The sequence below is a fragment of the Tupaia chinensis genome, unplaced genomic scaffold (genome assembly GCF_000334495.1).
Source record: "Tupaia chinensis unplaced genomic scaffold, TupChi_1.0 Scaffold142619_1, whole genome shotgun sequence".
Lineage (NCBI taxonomy): Eukaryota > Metazoa > Chordata > Mammalia > Scandentia > Tupaiidae > Tupaia > Tupaia belangeri.
The window spans coordinates 523,648-529,532 of NW_006202465.1; the positions used below are offsets into that span (position 1 = coordinate 523,648).

Consider the following 5,885-nt stretch of genomic DNA (forward strand, 5'->3'; position numbering starts at 1 on the left):
GGCCATTTCCTTCAACACTATGCACTTCCACTTGACTGTTCCTGAGTTGTATCCTTTAAAGTTCTGGTAATAGTAAGTAAAGTGCTTTCCTGAGTTCTTATGACTCAAGGAGGGAGTCATAAGAATTCTCAAACTTGTAGCAGGCCAGGAAGAAATGGGTATAGTCTGGACACCCCGTTCTCAACTGGCAGACTTGTGAGACTAAACCCTGTACCTGCGGGGTCTGCACGAACTCTGAGAAGTTAGTGTCAGAATTGAGTTGAATTATAGGAAATCTAGTTGGTGTCACAGAATCAGAGAATTGGTGCTAGGAAACACTACACAGCTGGTGTCAGAAGTAGTGCCCGAAGGGACCAGCAGTTAGCGTAATGGCTCTATCGCTGGACTCCTGCATAGTCGATTGCGGTTCGAGTCCTGGAACCGGTGGCTTAAACTCACGCCGGGCACGTGTGCGTGAGTGCCCAAGTCCCGACAGGAGAATGGAGGAGAAGGGATTGTGGCGTGGCCATCCCCCCTGGGGGGTGATTTCTCGCTTTCTGTCTCTCTGTCTCTCTCTGTCTGGCAAGCGCATGCGCCCTATAGCGAAAACCTCTCAAAAAAAAGAAAAAAAGAAGTAGTGCCTGAAAACATTACACATGATGAAAGGCAACTAAGAGGACATTGGTAGATTCATTGGTGATACAAACTAAACTATAGGTACACTGGTTTGCCAGAAACAACCTGGGAAAGAAAGAGACTAGTGAGAACATGCCCCCTCTGGAAATATTTAAAACTAAATAAATAAAAGAAAGAGACCTCCTGGGCTCAGAATAAATCTCAGTCGTGGAACAATTTATGCTTCAGGGCATTGTTGAAAACCATAGTGCAATCACAGGCAATTAGTGGAGCTTAACACCTGGGTGCATCGGGGAAAAGAGTCAAAAGAGAACCCTACCAAAACCACCTTCATCCCAGGTTGACTGTGGGTATGTGGAAGGCCATGCCTCTTGAGGAGCAGCATAAGAGCCTTCACTTTGTTTGTGGGCATACACTTTACTAAAATAATCCAGCTAATCACTAAAATATAAACATGGAAATAACAATTACAAGCCCCAGATGAAGAGGGTGGAACCAGTACCCAGAGTTGCTATAATGTATTATGTAAAAATGTCCAATTTTCAACAAAAAATGATGAGATTTACAAAGAAACTGGAATATAGAACCCATACATCAGGAAAAAAGCTGACAACAGAACATATCTATGAGAGCAATCAGACATCAAATTTAACAAAGCCTTCAAAGTAACCATTATAAATATGTTCGCAGAAGTAGTAAAGTGTTAAGGCTCGATCCCAGTCCTGTGGGTGGGTATCTGCTGGGCATGAAGCAGGGCACCCAAGGTGATGGGAATTCTAGTTATCAGAAATGATTCCAGAAAAAAGACCCTAACAGACCAATAACAATGAAATGAATTGGTCAAGTCATCAACAAGCCATCATCCCCCAAAACACCAGGCCCAGATGGTGTTACAGTGCAACAAATTTTCAGAATTAATTTCTTCATATGAAGAAAATGGTTTAAACCTGAAAGTGGTATGACACAGCTGGTCATAGGTTTAAAAAATCCTTCATGAAGAAGAAAGAGCTTAAACAACATGATGGAGGGACCAGCACATGGTATAATGGTTACCTCACTGGACTCCCACGTAGACGACCACAACTCGAGTCCCAGACCCGGCAACTTGAAACACACCAGGTGTGTGTACGTGCATGCCCCAAATCCAGAGAGGAGACTGGAAGAAAAGGGACTGTAGTGTGATCATCCCCGCTGGGGGGGGGGGGTGGTGATTTTTCGCTTTCTGTCTCTCTGTGTCTCTCTGGTGAGTGCACGTGCCCTATAGCAAAAACCTGTCTAAAAAAAAAAGAAGAAGAAAGGAAGAAAGAAAGAAAAGCAACACGATGTATTCAGAATCTCATGAAAGAGGCCACCAATCCTAAACTCTAAACAAGAGCTATCATCTCACATTACAGATGGTGAAATGAAGCATTTCTTGTGTGGCTACTAAAGCTTTCAACAATGTAGCCATCACATTTCTTATCCAAGAAGTCCTCTTTCAGCAAAAGCTATACAGAATCAAAACCCAGGATGCCATACTTCAGTTGAGAAGGGATGGATTCTTAAACTTGTATGGTGGAATCCTTCCTCCCCACTTCCCCATTGATGCAGAAGACAACAACACTGATGCTTATGTTTGGTCTGTGTGAAGATTTGTCTTGCCTTCTCTGTAAGCATGTCAGTGTCCCAGAGTTTGTGACCTGAAGCATGGCAGCAGGACTTGCAGGGACAACAGAAGCAACTTCCCCTCCACTGGAAAGAGTTCAGACATTGATTCAGGACCATAAGTATCATGACAAATTTACAAACATTTATCAGGCTTTCAAGGCACTGAAATGCCATGGAATTGTGCAGTATTATTGAGGTTTAGTGCCCATCCTTTCTCTTAATGGGTTCAGCAATGTCCCTTTCTTTGGTCTCCATGGTCCCATCAAGGAGTACCTGCCTACTGCAACGACTCACTGTGCTCATTTGGTCAATGATTTTATCTGTGAAAGTCTGTTTGGGGCCATGTTAGGATTCCTGTTTTTTCCAGTTAATGTTGTAAAAATTGGCATACAGTCTCAGATGGGTGGGGAATTTCAGTCTTTTTCTATGGTTTCCAAGAAGTAAAGTGAAAAATAAAAATTATAGGAGGCTATCATTAGGACTAAGCTCCTGAACTAGGCTTGAACAAACCAGACCAAAATGCAAGTGATGTGCTGGTTGGTGTGCTGGACTCCCACATGGCTGACTACTGTTAGAGTCCTGGACCTGGTGGCTTGCTTTCTCACTTTCCCCTTTTCTCTCTCTCTCTCTGTTTCTCTCTGGTGAGAGAGACACCAGAGTGGACATGTCTTACAGCAAATTAAAAATAATTAAATAAGTAAAATTAAATAAATAATTCTTTGAAAAAAAAATGCAGCCACTTGTGCTAAAATGCCATATTATAAAAATGGAACATAAAAGTATCAAAAATTGTAATGGACACTAGAGACAAAGTGGAAAGAGAGTATGGGAGGAGAAGAGCGTAGGAAATGTGGAGGGGGGGAAATGGAGAGGTAAGACACTTGTGGGACACAGATAAGTTTTATTATCTATTGGCGAGGATGTGTATGGTGATCTCAACTGGTCTGAACTGAGGTGTATATCATGCTGGGTAAAGTCTCTTCACAATCTAAATGATGTATAGTGATTTAATGTATGAATAATAATTAAAAATATATAAATAAAAATAAATAAATTTTTTTAAAAAAGAAAACGACTCACACACCAGGAAAAAAAATGGAACTTTAAAGAATCTAATAGATCCCAAAATAGACCAGTTTTTATGGAAAACAGAAGATTCTGATCTATCCGAGTCAGTGCAATATGGAAATAAAACTTAGGCACATTTGGGGCTAGTAGGTGGCATGGTGGTTAAGGTGCTGGACTCCCACATGGCCAACAGTGGTTTGAGTCCTGGACCTGGTGCCTTGAAACTCATACTGAGCCCATAAGCATGTGTGCCCAAAATCTCAGGAAAAGAATGAAGGAGAGGGATTGTAGCATGACCATCTTCCCTGGGGGGTGATTTCTCGCTTTGCCTCTCACTGTCTCTCACTGGCAAGCATATGTGCCCTACAACGAAAGCATTCTTTTTCCTTTTCTACACTTCTTTAAAATACATAAATCTAGGGGCCAAAGGTAGCATGGTGGAAAAGGTGCTGGACTCACAACCACAGTTTGAGTCCTAGACCCAGAAGCTTGAAATTCACACTGGATGCACCTTCATGAGTATGCCTAAAATCCCGAGAGAAGAATGGAGGAGAAGGAACTGTGGCATGGCCACCCCCCATTGGGGGTGATTTCTCACTTTCCCTCTCTCTGTCTCTCTGCGGCAAGAGTACAAACTCTATGGCAAAAACCTAAACAAAGAATACATAAATTTATACAAAGCAATAATTGTAATGGGCAAGAAGGTGGTGTGGAGGTTGGAGCAGCTGGATCCTACCTGGCTGACTTCATAGTTTGAGCCTCAGATCAGGTGGCTTGAAAATTATGCTGGGTTTGTGTGCGTGCATGCCCAAAATCCCAAGAGGAAAATGGAGGGGAGGGGATTGCAGCATGAACATTCCCCTGAGGGGTGACATCTCACTTTCCCCCTTTCTCTCTGTGCCTGACTCTCTCAGGTGAACACATGTACCCTAAAAATGATGATGATGATGATGATGATATATTGTTGGGTTTGTCAGATATATAGGTATAATACATATAACAATAATATCACCAAAGGGCAGAAAAGAAAAAGAACTACATAGGATTAACATTTCTATATCTCACTTGAATTAAATTAGTGCAAATCTAAGGCCAATTCTGATAAGCCAATATGTGTATGGTAAGTTCTCAAGCAACCGCTAAGAAAATAACTTAAAAAAAAAAAGAGTAAAATAATCATTAAAGAAATGAACATGCTACATTAAAAGAAAAAGAAAGTGGTAAAGAAAGAATAGGGGAACAACAAAAAAAGACCTGAGACATAGAAAACAAAAAACAAAATAGCTGTAAATCTAACTATATCAGTAATAACATTAAGTATAAATTGATTAAACTAGCCAATAAAAAGTAGAGTTGTTAGGGCATTTAAGAATGGTATCAGTTCATATGCTGCTTATTTTATTAACAAATGTTATTAGCATAACAGATTTATTACTCAGGAAAAAATAAAGAAGACTCAGATTACTAGAGTCAGAAATGGGAGGGGCCGGCAGGTGGCATGGTGGTTAAGGGCACTGGACTTCCCACATGGCTAGCCATCATTTGAGTTCTGGACCTGGAGGCTTGCTTTCTCACTTTCCCTCTCTCTCTCTTGCTCTGTCCCTCTCTGGTCAAATTAAGGATAAATAAGTAATGTTAAATAAAATAAGTCTTTAAAAAAGCGGGGGGGTGGGGTGGGGGGAGCCAGACAGTGGCACAGCAGTAAAACACAACACTCTGCAGTGAAATCCCATATGAGAAAATTTCTAGTTCAAGTCTACAGATTTCCCTGAGTACTCTGGGTATGCACATGCCTGTGATTAGGGCTCACTCATGGAAGAAATAAATAAAGTTTTTTTAAAAAAGAGGTTAACTGTTGTACTACAGCTGTAACACAATACTCTCTGATGCTGAGGCCATATGGGAAGGTCCTGGGTTCATATCCTGAGGTCTCCCTGTACATGCTGAGTATGTGCTATGCTCATGATCCTAGCTGGCTGAGGTTGGGGTTGCCTGTCTCTGTTTCTTTCTTGCTCTATCATTAAAGAAATAAATAGTAAGCATAAATGTAAGAGGGTGCCGTACTAATGATGTTATAGAAATAGATTTATAAAGGAATACTATGAATAATTGTCTGCCAATGAGTTAAGTAACTTAGATGAAATTAGCAAATTCCTAGAAAGACACTATCACAACTGACTCCAGAAGGAAAATAAAAATCTGAATATATCTATAACAAGTAAGGAGAGTGAATTAGCCAGCAAAAAGCTACCATCAGGGACCAGCAGTTAGGGTAATGGTCATGTCGCTGGACTCCCATGTAGTCGACCATGGTTCGAATCCCGGACCTGGTGGCTCAAACTCACACTGGGCATGTGTGCATGCGTGCCCAAGATCCCGAGAGGAGAATGGAGGAGAAGGGATTGTGGCGTGGCCATTCCCCCTGGGGGTGATTTCTCATTTTCTGTCTTTCTGTCTCTCTCTTTCTGGTGTGTGCATCCACCCTATAGCAAAAACCTCTCAAAAAAAAAAAAAAAAGCTACCAACAAGGAAACATCCTGCCCCAGATGGCTTCA

The 5,885-nt window shown here is 41.4% G+C and overlaps 1 pseudogene; it reads left to right on the forward strand.

Moving 5' to 3' along the window:
* Positions 1–1,146: 1,146 nt before the first annotated feature.
* LOC102494334 (solute carrier family 25 member 51-like) lies at positions 1,147–2,706 on the forward strand (annotated as a pseudogene).
* Positions 2,707–5,885: the final 3,179 nt, after the last annotated feature.